This window comes from Otolemur garnettii, unplaced genomic scaffold, assembly GCF_000181295.1.
Source record: "Otolemur garnettii isolate 467f Iridium unplaced genomic scaffold, OtoGar3 scaffold00026, whole genome shotgun sequence".
NCBI lineage: Eukaryota > Metazoa > Chordata > Mammalia > Primates > Galagidae > Otolemur > Otolemur garnettii.
In genome coordinates, this window is record NW_003852421.1 from 2167230 (window position 1) to 2185423 (window position 18194).

General features: G+C 43.4%; 1 protein-coding gene and 1 pseudogene across 1 annotated transcript in view; one reads left to right on the forward strand and one right to left on the reverse strand.

Moving 5' to 3' along the window:
* Window positions 1-18194, reverse strand: part of LYRM4 (LYR motif containing 4) — a 159774-nt gene that overhangs the window by 8028 nt on the left and 133552 nt on the right. The window lies entirely within an intron of this gene.
* LOC111724832 lies at window positions 16755-16845 on the forward strand (annotated as a pseudogene).

Consider the following 18194-nt stretch of genomic DNA (forward strand, 5'->3'; position numbering starts at 1 on the left):
CTCAACTGCAAGTAGATGGGATGATTGGTTGGCCCAGAAACACTTACGAGCTTTGAGACTCATTAGACAATGAGTCATTGGGATGGAGGAAGCAGGATCCAACAAAGTATGTATAATTGGGTACAAGTGTTTCAAGTCTTAACTGCTTGCTCTTCTGAAGCAAGACACAGTCACCTATGCAACACATCTCCATCTGACTGAGGGTCCCAGAAGCTGGGTCAGCAAGGGAGTGGGCTGGAGCAAGGAATGGACCCAGCCTGGGCCTGGCTCCTAATCTTGCCGTTGCCACTTCTTGCCTATTTCACAGGGCTGCTATGGGAATCAAATGAGATATCAAACATGAAAAAGGTTTACCAATCACCCCCACTGCTTCCCAGGGCCCAAATACAGGAAAGGTCTTAAGATTGTTGGGAGGATTAAATGAGCACAGTCAGGCACATGGCAAGGGCTCGTTAACTATTACTTCTGTGCACAGCATTTGCATGGCCTGTCTCTTTCAAGATGCACATCATGGGCTCCCAAACCCAACCTCAGTATCTCAAGGGCCCCTCACCCTCTATCTGTAAGAGCCTATGATTCTGTAATACTTGAACCCCGACTGTGATGAGACTGAGACAGCATTAGCAAAACCTGAGCCCACTACCTGGTTTTCAGTGTGAGCTTTCTGGGCAAGACTCAGGAATGTACCGAGTATAAGAGTATAAGTGTACCGAGTACGGCTTCTTGCCCAGATAGGGCCCATCATGCTCAAGCCGGTCAGGGAAGCCTGGTGTAAGAAGGAAGCACCTGCGCCCTGGAAAGTTACAGGACAGAGGGGGACAGCTGGCTTTGCTGTGAAGCTGAGGGGTGGAATATCTTTCCTGCTCTCTTTCCTCTTAGAGGCTGGGGACCTATTGGGGCTAATGTCAAATCTTGTCTCTGGCATCATAATGGTGATACTATTACTAATAATGATGAAAATGCCATCACTAGTAAGAAATGATGATGATGATGACAGTGAAGAAAGTAACTGTGACATTTAATAAGCATTTACTGTGTACCAGGCACTGTTCTAAGTATTTAATTAATTCAATCATTTATTTTTATCCTCATAACTTATGAGGAAGGTATCACTATTATCATAAATTTGTAGGCTTTTACAGGCAAACTCTATGTGTCCTGCTTTGCTATAATTTCCATTTGTGGAAGATGTGTACTTGCTCAACTCAGGCTATATCTAAGGCCTGATATAGCCTTAGTCAGAAACATGTGTGATCTTTAGAAAGAAACTAGAAAACTAAGAAATATAAAATAAATTTCAATGAAATGGGAGATGTACCATGTTCATGAAAAGACTGAATTTTATACAAAAATCCTAATTTTTGCAAATAAATTTACATATAACACAATGGCAATAAAAATCTCAGCATGATTTTAAAAGTACTTGACAAAATCACTTTAAGGTTTATTTGAATAAAAAAGTCAAGAAAGAAAATTTAAAAAAAGAAAATCTTAAAGCATTTTTGAAATACAAAAAAACATATGGCACTAGCCCAAGGAGAGAGAAATTAACAGAAGAGTAAGAAACCAAACTGTGTTATGCAGAAGTAGTTAATACACAAAGTCACACTCCTGGGGACTTGGGGCTTAGTGTTAAAGGTAACTAGAACACTGCTTTGAAGTCTCCTGTTGATCTCCACATAAGCTATGCATCCTGTTCTGTAACATATTTGTGCTTATTTTAGTACACAAATGTTTTCCCACTGAGAAAACATTGGCGTGGGCATGGAGTTCCATCTACTTGGAGGCTGAGGTTAGAGGCCTGCTTGAGCCCAGGAGTTTGAGGCTGTGGTGTGCTCTAATTGTGCCTGTAAACAGATGTTGCACTACAGATTAGCAGTACAGTGAAATTCTATCTCCTTAAAAAAAAAGTTTTTCCCAAGATGACAAATAACTCTGACCCTCCAGGAAGATGCACTGTGTTCATCCTGTGCCTTTGAGCACCTTCTGATACACCCAGTTTCAGAAGCATATTTTTAAGATATTGCACCTTCCTAAGAGAGCTATACTTGACATGAGACTGGAAAGGTGAAAAAAAAAAAAGCCTTTGAGTCACCAATACAACAAATCTTTGATAGCAGAATTTCAACTTTTGCCCTCCTGTCAGATGGCGTATTTGAAGCTGCCTGCTCCTTTTTACCTCCTCCACGGAAGGTGAGCATGATGTCTGTGCCCCTCCTTGGCTTACGACAAGGCTGGACAGCCTTTCATGCTGCCTGAAATTCATACAGACATTCTTTCTGGTGAGATCCCAGTATAAGCAGTCACTGCCATAGCCTTGTCACAGTACAGTCACTAGTGATAAAAACTTATTTGTGAAATAGCCCATTTTTATTATGTCTTATATGCTCTCTACTAATTTTTTAAAGCAGCAGACTGAAATAGGGATGCACGAGTTTATGTATAATGTTTCAGTCTCTGTATAGTAGCAGGAGGTTCCTTAAAACCCAAATGTATGAATATAGATCACGTGATATTCCCCTAAAAACTACGTACCAGACACTGTTCTGAGTGTTCACATAATGTTTTATCTTTCTATGATCCAGTAGCCATGCTTTTCAAAATGTTTACATATAATAGCATAACATTACTACTTTTAATTTTTCCATCATTTTATGCAAAGGAAGAATCCCTGAAGGGATTGAACTGGAACTCTGAAAACTCAGTCACCAATTAAATCCTTCCACAGAGGAAGAAGGCAATTTCTCTTTTTCTTTTTTTTTTAAGAGACAGAATCTCACATTGTCACCCTTGGTAGAGTGCTGTGGCGTTACAGCTCATAGCAACCTCCAACTCCTGGGCTTAGGTGATTCTCTTGCCTCAGCCTCCCGAGTAGCTGGGACTACAGGCACCTACCACAACGCCCGGCTAATTTTTTGTTGCAGTTTGCCCAAGGCTGGGTTTGAACCCATTACCCTCGCTATATGGGGCCGGCACCCTACCCACTGAGCCACAGGTGCCATCCAAAGACGGCGAATTCAAGCAAGAAAGGGTGAATCTTTCTTTTTGTATCCCTTCCTCCACACGCACTCCAAGTCTTGAATTTTAGATACTGGATATTCTCTATGTGGAGGGAGATGGTGGGAAGGCGGCTTCTTATTTCCTCTGTGTTGTTGTTGGCAGAGTGGAGAGCAAAGTCACATTCCTTCCCTACAGCCCATGCCACAGTTAATAACTAATGTGTTTCATCCCTGATTGTAGGGACAAGAGAGAAACCAGGTGCAAGAGGGTGTCCTCTTGCCAGCACAACCACATGTTTGTCTACACCTGCCATCGCAGGGCTATCTGTGACAGAGCCCTCTCGCACTCTGAATTGACCCTGTTTGAACAATGAATCACACAGTTACTCTACTCTTATCCGCCACTGTCAGCTTTCTGAGACAGCCCAATGTTTGTCTGCATGTCTTATGTTCAGTTAGAAACATAAGCCCAACATGTGATAGCCTCTTTCTTTTGCATTCTAGGCCTTTATAGTAAAGGAAACAAAACCATTTTAATGAATCTCAGAGCCTGAAGTCTTGGGCAGCTGACAGTAGTTCCCATTCCAACAAGCCTTCTGTGTCCTCTGCAGGAACAAGACCTTTCTGAATGGAAATGTGTTAAGGCAGAGGTTCGCAATGAGGTCTGGGCACCAGAACCATAGGGTCTGCCTTTTAGGACATGTGTGGCCAGGCCCCAACTGTGGCGTTTCTCTTAGGGGAGGTAATGGGGGATGGTCTGGATATGTTACTGCCTTGCTTCTGATTGGTACCCCTAAACAAGAAGTGCTCATCTAAGGGGATGTAGGTGAGTACTTACTATAATTACTAGTTTTTTTTTTTTTCTCCCAGTGGGTGAATATTTTCCTAGAAGAGAAGCATCCAGGTAGCAGTTTTCCAACCAGGTGCTCTATGGGCACAGTCCTTTTAGAAGGTAGGCCATGGACTACAAAACCAGGGTAGGGGAGGGGAGTGTCATGGTACCCTATGGCATTGCTGTGAGATGCTGTCACCTGGTGTAAGGGGGCAGGGACTATCTTCCCCTCTCCCATCCACACACCTGTTCTCTAGTGTTCTAGAGTGGATGATTTCTATCTCCTGGTCTAGACACCACCCCCCCCCACCTCAGGGTGGGGAGATAGTTATGAAACAGGAGGCAGGAACTTATTCTCCCATCACACTCACACACCTGCCCTTCCCCACCTCTAATGGTCAGGGCAGAGCTGGCTACATGGAGCAGTGGACACAAAGAGAGGCAGCCAGGAGTGCCCTGGAGCTGGCTGAAGCATTATGCAACCCATGATCCCCAAGATGAAAGCACTCATAACAGCAAACACACCATGTTGCGTGTTAGCACCACTGTAAGGGTCACCAGGGCTTTCTTGGAACTGGGCAGAGCTCAGGACCTAAACGTCAAGATAGAGTAAAACCTGGTGTTTCCCTGGGATGGTGACAACAGAGCTCAGGCAAACTGCCAGAGACAATGTCCCGTCAGAGGTCATGCTCCCACACTCGGGGAGAGACTAAAGCTTGGCTTCATGTCTGTCCCTGAACTCAGCGCTTCAGGTCACAAAAGCTACAGCAGCAAGGCTGGGAACCTGGCTCCACTATAATTAGCTACGAGGTGATGCAAGTGCTTAGGCTGGTCCTTCCTGGAAGTGTGCAGGAGCATGAGCAATTTCTTGCAGGTATGTTTACTGCCTGCTCTGGTGAGGATCTTTGACAAACTTTTGGGGACCCTAAGGCTGCCTCATGCTATTTTATTCCTTCAGGGATGCCTTTTTTCAAGGTCAACTTAAATGAGTTTCTGAATTTAATATTTGTTTTAAATGAATGTAATTGGGAAGGTAAACACAGTAATAGCTTTAGAGACAAAGGCAGACACTAAGTTAGCTTACCCACCACCTCAGACGGTTTGTTTTTGGAGACTTGAGGATGGACTGCATTGCATTTGGTTTTGCTTTGCGGACTAAATCAGATACTGACCAACAGCACCCTGCTTGGATAGGTTGTGCACGGCATGATCACCCACACTGCTTTGTTTGATTCTACAAATTCCTGACTTTGTGGGCTTCCAGATTGGGGGATGGCATTATATGAGACGTCATCACTGAAAGAGATTCACAGTTTCCAGAGCAGTGAGTACAGCCAATCCCAGTGCAAGGTTACAGCCAAAGAAGTGGCACTCAACACTGAAAAGAACTTCCAGAGCAGGAACCAGAAGTCATGCTTGTGCAGGGTGGACATAAAGTTCATGTGCAATTTACTATGTTAAACTATTTTAAATTGCACAAGAACTTTATGTTTACCCTGTATTTTTTTAAATTCAGGCTTGTAAAATGTGATTTACTAGCCTGTTTTAAAGACTGTCCAAGGTGAGTTTGATGCTTTCATTAAGTTGTCAGTAATGACCCTGATGATGAGTCCCTTTCCCTGCCTGTGCTCACTCTTGGAGATCCAGCAGTTTCCGGCAGTTTCTCTCCAACAGGCCCACCCAGCTGTTCCTGACCAAATGCCACAGCTGGTGGTAGCTGCTCTACCTCTGCTGTCATGGGCTGACATTAAGCTAGTGCAAGAAGTGGTGGTTAATGGCAACAGAAACAGACCAGGAACCAGTGTCCCTGCAGCTTCCAGCAGCGGGCCTTTCCCACACACAGACCACTTCCTCTTCAAACAGCTGTGCTGTGTTCCTTTGTGCTGCTTCATGACACCCAGTGGGCCTTAAAACACATGGTGAGCATCACCCTCTCCCTCTGCCAGGGCTTGGGAGCCTTCTGGGAATAACAGCACGCCCTACACATGACCAGGTTACACATAACTGACACATCTGATTAACTGGCTCCCTTCTGTCTTCCCCACCCAAAAGCCACCAAAATACTAACACAGACCGACGTGCCTGGCAGGGCCTCGGTGGGGGCAGGTGGGCCTCGGCGCACTGAGGAGTGGGCTTGACCCAGCCCAGGGCACATGTCCTCACCTTACACCAGCCTCGAGACACTAGCTCTGTTCCTGGGAGCCTTCAGGAAGAGCTGGTCATGGAGAGTGGAAGGTGGGAGAGGGGACAGAGAGTGAGACACAGGATGTCAGCAGTGGTGGGGTAGGGAGTGATGGGCAGTTGATGGACGGTGCTTCTGGTTCATGTGACTGACCCCTGCATACCCCATCCTGAACTCTTCTACGGGACAAAGAAGAGTTTGACCCTCTTCAAATTGCAGAGTCTAGGAGACATTGAAGTATGCTCTGTAAGCACTTCTGGGGGATTTCTACAGGTGTCTGGGGAAGGAGTACCCCTAGCCAGGGCATAGAGCAGAAATGACATTAGCAGACACGTGCCAGGCTTGTTAAAAGGGAACTACTTCCACAGTTTCTGAACAGCTGCTCCCAGGGCCCCTCCTCCCTCCTTCCCAACATGCCACTCTGGCATGGCCACTTCCACCCTCACGGCTGGTCAATGCCTATGCTCCTTGGGTAGACCAATATTTTGAGAATCACCTATGGGGCAGGGACTTTGGAGAAGGAGCTTGGGCTGTTACTAAAAGGGTATCTCCAGTCTGTAGTGATGGGCTGCTAATTTTAACACCCATGGTTGTTTCTTTCTAGCATTCTGCAGGGCAGATGCAAAAACAGCAGAATACAATGGTCTACGTTTTGCTCTAGGGAGTTATTCTGGAAGAAGGAGAAAGAGAAGGCCAGAAGCAGAAACCTGAAATGACCCCAGGGGTCTGAGGAGACAGGGAGTTGGGCCTCCTCTATTCCTGTGCCAGCCCAATTACGGAGGCTCGTTGGTATTCCTCAGCTCTCACAGGGCGGTGAGAAGGGCAGAGAAGTGTTCTCGCTTGCTAAGCTTACCTCCCGGGACCCTGGGCTGTTTCAGGATGTGGGGAATTTGTCTGCTCCACAGACTTAGTGCTGTCCCTGAAGGCCAGCTACTGGACATGCCTTCCAATTAAACACCCAGGAAGAAAGAATCAATACCTGAAGGGCTCTCAGAACCCAAAACAGACGTGTCAACTTGGCGGCAGCACATTTCTTCTTTCATTCTGCTGTGTCCACCACTGTGTTGCACAGTGTGACTGAATACAGATTTTAAAGACTTACCACAAAGTGCATGCTGCTCTTAGTGGATGAAGTGCCAATCCCTTACACATTCTGCAGAGGGAATTGGTGTCTGGCTCCCAGGGTGGCTCCCTTGATGAGGGAAAGAACTGGGCCTTGGATGCCCTGATAGTGATCAGCAGTGGCCAGGGAAATGTGGGTCTCCTGCCCCAGGTCCTCCTTCCTCTTGCCTACAGCATGAAGGGCTGAGTGAGGCTGCACAGCACAGTGCACAGGCCAGACGAGCTGGGTGTCAGGGAGCCGGGGCAGGTGGTTCAGGCCCACCCTCCACCTTCACCCTGGCAGCAACTCCCCAGCTTCCCTAGGAGGAAAGCAGTCTATAGCAGTTTCTGTACAGCCACTGTGGGACAGGTATCTTATAAATAACCACTGCTTTCCCCTGAAGGAGATGGGCAGTCCCTTTAAACGTGCTCACCTTTAACTGCTGAGGACAAAGTGGGAGTGAGAAATTAATCTTTCTGCCCTAACTTTTTGCCACTGCTGATTTTAAAAAAGGCTTGTGACTAAACTTTTCTTCCATTCCATTTGCTTCTGACTGTAGTCTTTTCTTTGAGACTATGACCACTTAATACTTTGGTGTGTAATAATTACAGTAATGACTAATCCTTGTAAGGTAAGTAGAACAGGTATCATCACCATCTCTATTTTACATTTAAAGACACCTCGGTCCTAGAGGTGAAATTATTTATCTAGTCTCATAGGGTCGATACTTATAATTCTAACTTGAAGCAATCTCTTAGCTCAAATCCTTTTAGTCTTTACAAAAACACACATTGGGGAAAGGATGTCCCATTTAATAAATTGCACAGGGCGAATTGGAGAGCCACACGCAGAAAAATGAAACTGGATCCCTCTCTATCACCATATACAACAATTAACTTAAGATGGATTAAAGACTTAAATGTAAGACCTGATACCATAAAAATTCTGGGAAAAAACAGAGGAAAAACTATTTTGGACATGGGCCTAGGCAAAGAATTATGACTAAGACTGAAAAGGCAAATATGAAAATACCAAACATAAATAAATAGAAATTAATTAAGTTAAAAAGTTTCTGCACAGCAAAACAAATAACCCACAGAGTAAACAGACAACCTTCAGAATGGGAGAAAATATGCACAAAGTGTACCTATGACATAAGACTAATATCTGGAATCTATATGGAATTCAAACAAATTAGCAAGAAAAAAACCAAATAACCTCATCAAAAAGTGGGCAAAAGACATGAACAGACATTTTTCTTTTTCCTTTCTTTTCTTTTTTTTTTTTTGAGACAGAGTCTCACTTTGTCATCCTTGGTAGAGTGTCATGGCATCACAGCTCACAGCAACCTCCAGCTCTTGGCTTAGGTCTATCTCTTGCCTCAGACCTCGAGTAGCTGGGACTACAGGCACTGGCCACAATACCCAGTACATTTTTGTTGCAGTTTGGCCAGGGCCAGGTTTGAACCCACCACTCTTGGTGTATGGAGCTGGCGCCCAACTCACTGAGCCACAGGTGCCACCCCATGAACAGACATTTTTTAAAAACAAAAATCAAACAACAAAATGGCCAAACATATGAAAAAATGCTGAAAGTCACAAATCATCAGGGAAATTAAAACCACAATGTGATACCATCTTAGCTTTGTCAAAACAACCATTATTAAAGAGTCAAACATAACAGATGTTGGCACAGATCTGGTGAAAAGGTAACACTTATACACTGTTGATGGGAATGCAAATTAGTACAACTTCTATGGAAAACAATATGGAGATTCCCCAAAGAACTAAAAGTAGATGTACCATCTGATCCAGCAATCCCACTACTGAATATCTACCCAAAGGAGTCATCATATCAGAAATACTCATGCAATTGTATGTTTATTGCAGTGCAATTCAAAATTGCAAAGTTACAGAATCAACTTAAGTGCCCATCAAGTGAAGAGTGGATAAAGAAAATGTGGTATATACGTACCACAGAGTGACCACTTAGCCATAAAAAAGAATGAAATAATGTCTTTTGCAGGAACATGGGTGGGATTGGAGGCCATTATTCCTAAATGTAGTACCTCTGAAACAGAAAAACAAGTATCTCAGGTACTCACTTAAAAGTGGGAGCTAAGTGATCAGTATACATGGTCACATAGAGTAGTATAATAGACTTTGGAGACATAGGAAGGGGATGGGTGAGAGGGAAGGGGGAAGCCTTGACTTTACCACTATGCAATTCATCCATGAACCCCCTAAATCTACTGGAAATTAAAAAAAAATCCTTTAGTCTCTATACTAAATCTCGCTTGATTCTGTGAATATAGCATTGTTATAAAAATTACATTAAAAGGGAATTTTATTTTATTTTATGGAGGCCAGTCTAAATTGATAAAAAGAAATTTCAAAAAGCAACACAATCCCATTGCCCCAAATCAATTTATTTTTGTGTACTCACTTTGCCACGTTTACACATCATCAGCTAAGCATCACTGCTTGCTATGTATACCACACACACGTTTCACTGGGTGTTACCAGTCCAGAATTCTGACACCACACGCATTTCCCCATGTTTCTACACGATGGTAAAGGCTAAGTAGATCTGGTCTCAGTTTCATTTTCTACTAGTAACTCAGCTAAAAACATTTGACAATTCTAGGATAAAGTTAGTTTATTTTCCCATTAAAAAAAAATTTGGACATTTTTTCCCAAATTTGGACAAGTTTTCATGGATTCATGATGCGTCTTTTGCCTCTTCTCCTTGTCCCTCCTTTACCTATGCTTTTGACTGGGCTAAAAATGTGACTTCAGAAACATATGTCCTTCATGGGTGTGATCTCCAAGAGATAATCATCTCAATTCAGGGAGATGGGATACTCTTTAATTAGCTGACTGCACACAGGGAGCCATTTAACCGTAAGTAAGCTGGCTTCCTCCTGGCAGGACCTGGCCTCCAACTGGGAAGTCTCCCCTGCTTGGCTCCCCACAGCGGTCACACGGCCTCCCTTCTGCCAGAGCTTCTCAGGCTGCAGTAAGTGCCAGATTTACCAGAGACTATGAATTAGCAGATCCGGGTTGAGTCCACAGACCTGCGCGTGACCATCTGCACTGTCTGCCCCAGCATCTGCCACCCTGTGTCACTATACTTCTGTGTGGCTGATGTGTGTGTATCTCTGACACGAGACCCTGAGCTCCCTGAAGTCAGAGTGTGCTCATTTCATGTCCCCTGCACCTAGCTGTGTTCAGGGAGTTCCCTCTCATCTCCCCAGGAAGCTGTATTCTCTAAATAGCCTGGGAAGCTGGCCATCCTCACATGAGGCCTATGCCTTTTGTGGTCTTGCTGATGTGGCTGGTGGAGCCATGGTAAGGAGAAAGGGCCCTTGCTCCACCTCTCTGCACAGCGACTGGAGTCAGCCCTCTCAGAGAAATACTCACATTATCTTGGTCTGTAGTCCAGAAAGCTCTTTTTCATGACTCTATCATACAGAATCTTCATTCCCTGGCCCAGCCCCAGCCCCAAGCCCTCCACCAGCTCTTCTCTCCCTTCCAAGCAACCAGGTCTAGCCAATCACTTGCTTTGGTTGCCTCAACATGGAACCTTGGGACTGGGTAGCTTGGTCAGAGCCATGACCCAGGCTGTGAGCAAACACCTCTCCCCGCTCCTTAGCTTGTCAGATCTCCGAGCATAGGGACCCTGGGCTGTCCCTAATGCCTGGCATGGTGTTTCAGGCATCATTCCTGAATGAAGAACTTTATTCCAAGCAAAGGCGGTGCTTGCCCAAGGTCTCAGGGCAAGGCTTGGCAGAAGAGGAGCCAGAAGTCTGGAGCAGTCACCATGTGGAGTGGTCACCAGCCAAAAGCTGAGCTTGGCAGATAGATGAGGGCAGTCCACCTACCCCTCTCCCATGAGTAGGGTGACCAGACGTCCCGCTTTTGAACAATTTGTCCTGTGTCCTGTGGCATTTTTAAAAAGTCCCAATTTTTGGAAAGAATGCAGGAACGGGAGGGAGAACAAGAAGGGAATATATAGTTTTCGGCTGCCCTGTGGCTACTTTGCCAGAATATGAGTTTTATATTATTTTTGTTAATTTTATAATGTTAAACTGTAATAATAACAAATAATTGTTGAGAAGTGATTATCAAGAACTGCTTATCAAAGTTTGCATTGTTGTCAGGCCCTGCCCTGCCCCCCCCCCATGTTGTCCTGCTTTACAAATGTTAAAAGCCAGTCATCCTACCCATGAGTAAGTATCCTTCATGCTTTTCTGGCACAACGTTCTAATGATACTCATATGAACTAGGAAACTGTGACGTCTGAAGGACTCAGCTATTAGATAGGAAAAGCAAACGTAAAGACTTAGATGATGAGCTCAGTGACAAAAGCTGTGCTCTGGGTTTTGGTTCTAGCCCCAGAAACCCAAACTTACCCTGCCAGTTTTCCCTTGAAGCAATTTCTCATGTGCTTTTTGGTTCAAACAGGGTAGATGATCTATTTCTCTGGATGGAGATGGAAGGACCCTGACCCTGGATCCAACTCTGCCCACTGGTGGGACAAGACCCTCTTTTAGGGTTGTATGCAAAGATACCATGTTTTGTTTATCTTGTACACAGGGTTTCTTGATTAATGTGTTCCCAGCACTTAGCTCTGGGATGCTATTAAAGAAAGCTGCAGAGTTTACCACAAACTTGAGCCCTTTAGATATCAAGATTATTTCTATTATTTTTATTTTTTGGTAGAAATATCTCAAACTCTTCTGATAAAAAACAATGACTCAACGGGAGACATGGGAGTACAAACCCTCCACTTCCTTGGAAGAAAGTGATGAAACACCCCTTTATATCCTTAGCCCTTTGGTAGAAAGGTGGACAGAGCCAGGCCACCAGCACCAAATGATAATGTTCAGGTGAATAAAAACAAACCTCTAAGGCCACAGGGAGATCAGCAGTGCACTGCAACAAATCTCAGGTATTTGAAGAATGCAGACAACAGGCAGATATGGCCAAAGGAAATATATGGAAAAATAAGTGAAGTGCAGTGCAAGAATGATTCTGTGTAGCAGAATCCCAGGAAATGAAAATACATGTTCATGCATAAAGATTTATAAGAATGTTCACAGCAACACGTATCAACACAAATCACAGTAGCCAAGAACTTGAAATAACCCAAACACACATTAACTGATGAATGGATAAACAAAAATATTTATACAACAGAATGTTACTCGGCCATAAAAAGAATGAAGTTCAGATCGTGGTACAATGTGAATGAACCTGCAAAACATGCTAAGTGAAAAAATCAGACACAAAGAAGTCACATACTGTATGATCCAGTCCTTAGAAACAGAGGCAGATTCGTAGCTGGGGTTCAGGTGGGAAAGAATATGGAGTGACTACAAGTGGATATTGAGATTCTTTTTGGGGTGCTGAAAATGTTTTAAGATTGATTGTGGTGATGACTACACAACTCTGAATATATTAAAAACCACTGGATAATACACTTTAAATGGGTGAATTTTATGCTATGTGAATCTCAGCAAAGATGTTAAGAAATACATGTTTAAAAAGTTGTTAAAGATTTTGCAGTTATAACCCCAATACTGCCTATACTTGTGTTTTACTGAACAAGTGGCTATTCAGCACCTGAAATACAGCTAGTCCAAGTTGAGGTGTTCTGTAAGTGTAAAATACATGCTGTGTTTCAGAGAGTGAGTATGGAGAATGCAAAACGTCTTTTTAGTATTTTTTGTATTGATTACATACTGAAATAATATTATAGATACTATGGGTTATAGAAAGTATATATGACTTAATAAAAAAAGAAAACATATTATTAGAATTAATTCTGACTGTTCCTTTCCCTTTTAAAATGTAGCAATTTATAATAGACAATTTAAAATGATACATGTTTATTGCAAAAACAGCTTGTATTATATTTCTAATGGATAGTGCTAATCATCCTCTTTTCCACTTTTTATTTTCAGTGGATTTAAAACAAATGTGGCATTATTATATTAAAATTTACCTTTTTGACTTTTGCTTTTAATTTTGAAATAAATATACATTCACATGAAGTTGCAAAAAGTGGTACAGAGAGGTCCCATGGACCCTTTACCCTGTCTCCTCCAGTGGTAACTATCGGACAGTATCAAAGGCAGGAGACTGACTTTTTTTTTTTTTTTTTGTGGAAGACTAATCAACACCTGGGTGAGGAAGATTCTGGACATGCAATAAGAAATTGTGTCTTAAAGTTGTTGATCCTTCTATAAAATGAGCATACCTCCTCTTGGAATAAAATTTGGTGGAAATTCAAATTTAGGTTTCTTGTTGTCTACATGGAACTATTTTATAGAACCTGCCGACAGGCAGAGAACCACAGTGTTCACATTTACATTCTGAAAGCCGAGCACCTGTCCCCATTCCTGCCTCTACTCTCAGGGGAAGGAGGGGGCCATGTCCCGGAGTTTCAAAATCAGGACACTCTGTGGCCTTGTAGATACAAGTTGCGCCCTTAGCTCACCAATCACTCGGGGCTAAATGTGGCTGTCAGGCTTGATAGCACCTGAGCATACCCCTCTGAGGAAAGTCACAGTGACAAGCCTGCCTGGCTGATAGGCAGATAAAAAGGAGCTACCTTTGACTTCTTCCTTTACAGGGCAAGAAATCATATCTGAAGAGTTCAGGGGTCACTTTTAACGAACTGACAGTCACAATGAGTGGATTTGGAGGTGCAGCCTCCCTCCTCACGACCGTTTAATAAACATGTCTTCTGAGCCCTCTTAGAGTTCTCTTTTGTTTTCCTCCCTCTGTCTACACTTGTGATGTTCTCACAGGACTCTGATGTCAGTTACTACGTGGGGGATGGCCAGGTTCATCAGTCTTGCTTTTGCTTACATCCCCCTTTTTTTTTTCTTTGAGACCGAGTCTCACCCTGGGTATAGTACTGTGGTGTTACAGCTCACAGCAACCTCCAACTCTTGGGCTTAAGCGATTCTCTTGCCTCAGCCTCCCAAGTAGCTGGGACTACAGGCGCCTGCCACAACACCCGGCTATTTTTCTGTTGAGGCTGTCATTGTCGTTTAGCTGCCCGGGCTGGGTTCGAACCCGTCAGCCTCATTGTGTGTGGCTGGCGCCATTATCACTGTGCTACAGGAGCCGAGCCTGCTTACATCTTTTGAGTGAGGCCTCATCTCACGTGCATGACAAGGTGAAACCCCCAGCACCACGGTGGGACACTTCCATCAGAGACAGGGCCTTGAGAATTCTCTCAGGTAGCCCATGCTGGTGCCCGCATCCTTCAAAGGATTAGCTTGGCCACCCCACAGGGTCTGATGTGCTGCTCACATTTGCAGTTGCTCAAAATCCACTCAATTCCTCACAAAGGACTTCTCTTGGTCACTTATAGAAATGACCTCCACGTGAGTGCTATCTGTGAGTGCAGCCACAACCAGCCCCTTCCCAGCCATGCTTCCAGGTCATCAGGGGTCACTATGTCTGTAGTGTTACTGCAGGACTGTGTCCACCCCATTACTCCACTGGGAATTAGGGACATGGGAAATAGCAGCATTGGGCACCTGGGCTACCCGAGCCAACCCAGGGTAAAACCCAGGATACCAGTGACTACAATTAGGGCCAACCTGGATAATCCAGCCTAACCTCCTTCATCAAGATCTTAACTCAATCACATCTGCAAAATCCTTTTGCCATGAAAGGTCATGTTTACAGGTCCCAGGGATTATGGCATAGACATTTTGTAAGTCACTGTTCAGCCTACCATAATTTACTTTATAGCTTTGTTGAAAACAATTATTTAAAAAAATTTAACATATCTTAACTATAGAAAACGTGAAACTCTAGCCTAGGACCATCCTTATTCTACCAGGCATGGAAAGGGAGAGAATAGTGAGAGCACGAACCAGTCCAAAGACCAAACCAAAGAGATCCAGTGTGGTGGGGAGACTGGGCTGAGGGTGGGGTGGGAGGGAAGCTGTGTTCCAAAGTCTTTGTTTCCAAGTTATAAAGTACTTCGAATATGCTTTTCTTATAGATTATGCCCTAAATATGGATTAAATCCTCACCTCTGACTACAAAAACTAATTAAATTTAAAATCTCCCTATTAAGAAGTATTACAGAGAAGGATTCTGGGAATGTGGAGACCTAAATAGACCAAGCTTTCCCTCTACTTCCAAATTCAATCTCTCTGCCTCTGTGGGGCACAGGGAGCAGCTGGCATGAGTGAGGTTGTGGGAGTGGGCTGCAGGGAGAGTTCATGAGAATTTTCCTCCTTGTGGGCTATGCAGGGGGGTCCACAGCCAGCTCTGGGAGTCCTGGATGGGCGAGCTGGACGGGATCTGCAGACCTGGGGATGTGGTGGACACTGACCTCCTAGGTGAGCTTTATTAGCCAAGGAGAGGGTGGAGAGCAGGGCCCCTGTTTCCTGCTCCTGAGGCTGGGATTGTGGAGGGGACCTGGGAAGAGGGAGATGGCAGCAGCTGCTGGTGCTACGCATGTGATTCTTGGAACGGGAAGCCCTTCACTCTCATCGCCTACACAACTGCAGCCATGTAATAAGCAGCCTGACCCTGGTGAGCTGACAAAGAAAAATAACTATACACCTAAGGGAATCTAGCAGCCAGTGAGAAGAAAACAAAAGCAATGGCAGCTTATAAAATAAAACTGCTGAGAGAAGCAGACAGGAGCACACAATAAAAGCATTAGAGAAACCCAGGAAAAACAGCTAGTAAGCAATGACCTTATTTAAGATGTGTGTGTGTGTGTCTTGATGGGAAATATAGGTATCCTTTTATAAATAAAAATAAAAAATGTATGCTTTTAAGTATCAGCCTACAGAAGATTATCATTAAGGGCACAAAAAAGTAGAAGAGAATTTCTAAACTAATAAAAGAAAAAAAGGGAATGAACAGTTACTTGATAAAACCAACAATATTAAGGAAAAGAGAAAAAAAACTAAAACAAATAACAGAATAAGATAGAAGGAATAAAATCAACTCTATCAGCCATTATATGAAATGTGAATGAACAAATCGGGATAACAAAATAAATAAAATAAAAACACCTAAAACCAAAGTGATAAAGAAAGCCTGACAGTGAACAGATGAGTTTCAGATAGACCAGTTACATTTGAGAGAGAAAAGAAATCCCAGCTTATATTAACATTAGGCAAAGCAGACTGGAGTCTTAGTGCACCAGACTGAATAAGGAGGAACATTTACAAAGGAGATGCAGCAATCCTAAACTTGTATGCACTAACTAAGACTGCAGCAATGTATATAAAGCCTAAATTATGAGATACAGCTAATATATAACAAAGGTTATGATAGAAAATCTGAATAATACCAATCTCAACAAACTAAATGCACATATATGTACTTCAAAGAAAGTACATTTTTGCAACTTCTCTATAAAATATTTACAAATACCAACCACTTACAAAAACTGATCAAAGACTTGACCAAAAGAAAAGTCTTTAAAAGTTCAAAGCAGTAGATATTTTAATCTCTTGAAGGGACCTATTCAAGTTTTCTACTTTTTAGATTATTTTCTTGTATTTGATCTTCAAATTAGCTGCCACAGATCGCCCATAGCCTTCTCCTACAGCACATCCTTACTGTGTAATTAGTAATGACATTGTTGATCCTTTTGTGGTTCATGGGTTTTCATGTGCATGCGTGAGATGTGCCTCACACAAGTCTTGTTACCACGTTGGCACACTACCAGTTTGACATGAAAAAAAAATGACATTGATGGAGACTATTTAAAGACCTGGAAAGTATACTTTGTGAAAAGAGGAAGCAGGATACAAATCATAATGGAGAGGCCATCACAGTATGCCTGGCCTTTATCCCTGCCTTAAAGCAGACACTGATTCCCAACTGACAGATCAGGATTTATTAGCAGAGCCTAAATTCTAACTTGGTTTAACCCAAAGCGGGTTTTCAGATGCACACACAGTTTAGAAAGAAGGTATGTTTGCACTCTATTCCTCATTCCTCCTGCCTCTTAGGGATTAAGTTTGAAGATCACCTGCTTACCCTACATTACAAGAAACATTTATTAAACTTGTACAAAGCTTAGATGCCTTACTCAATTTCTCACAATTTTTATACGTGTCCTCTACAATAGACAATATTTCTATTATGTATACCCCAGGGATGAGTAAACAGAATCAGAGAAATTTCATAACCTGTCTACATTTGCACCATTGGTCAATAAATTATGGAGCTGACATATTCCCTTCCAGGTCTATGACTTCAAAATCTATGACTTTTTTTTTTTTCTTAACTATACACTTCTTCTCAGTAGAGTATTTTCTATTCTTTTAAATTAACATTTTAAATGGAAACCCCATGCTATTCAAAAAGAAGAATCTTCTGGTTACCTAGGCTGTGAGTGAAAGAGGTTTGCTTTTCCAAGTTTAACCTGTAGTTCTGCTCCAGAAGCACATCTCAGCCACAGTCGTTTTCAGAAATGGGAGTCTAAGATATTAACATGTATTGCTGAGCAAAGAAAACCGCAAGCCAACCTCAGCTCTTGGATCACATAAGTAGGAACTGATCCTTGTGAAGCTCCACAGGGAGCAGCAAGCCGCTTGCCCAGTTTCTTTCAGTTTATTCAGATCTAGCCAGAGAGGAAGCTGGCTGAGGCAAGAAAGCACCGTAACGCCTAACTCCATTTAACCTGACTGAGGCTGCAGAGTGGGCAGCAGCTGCCATCTGATCGCTGCTCACCAGGAGCTAGTCTCACTAAGGAAGACATTCCCCCAGGGCAGGGCAGCACACTCTGCTGAGGTTGCAAGGGAGTGAAGGCAGCACCAGCTGTCCTGCATAGAAAGATTATGTACATACAAGACCTAAGTCCCTATGGGTGGGTGCTTTGCCTCTCGCCTCCAGGTTTTTGCAAGAGGCAGCCAAGGACAGAACCAGTCTGTGCTTGGCAGGCTGTGCCTATGTGCACATGCTGGGGAGCCGAAGGGCTGCCCCTCTGGATGCTGCCATTTCATGGGCTATGCTGTTTACACATCTAGGTGGCATTATAAAAAATCAAGATGACTGTTTTCTTCTCAGGCTCTCTAAA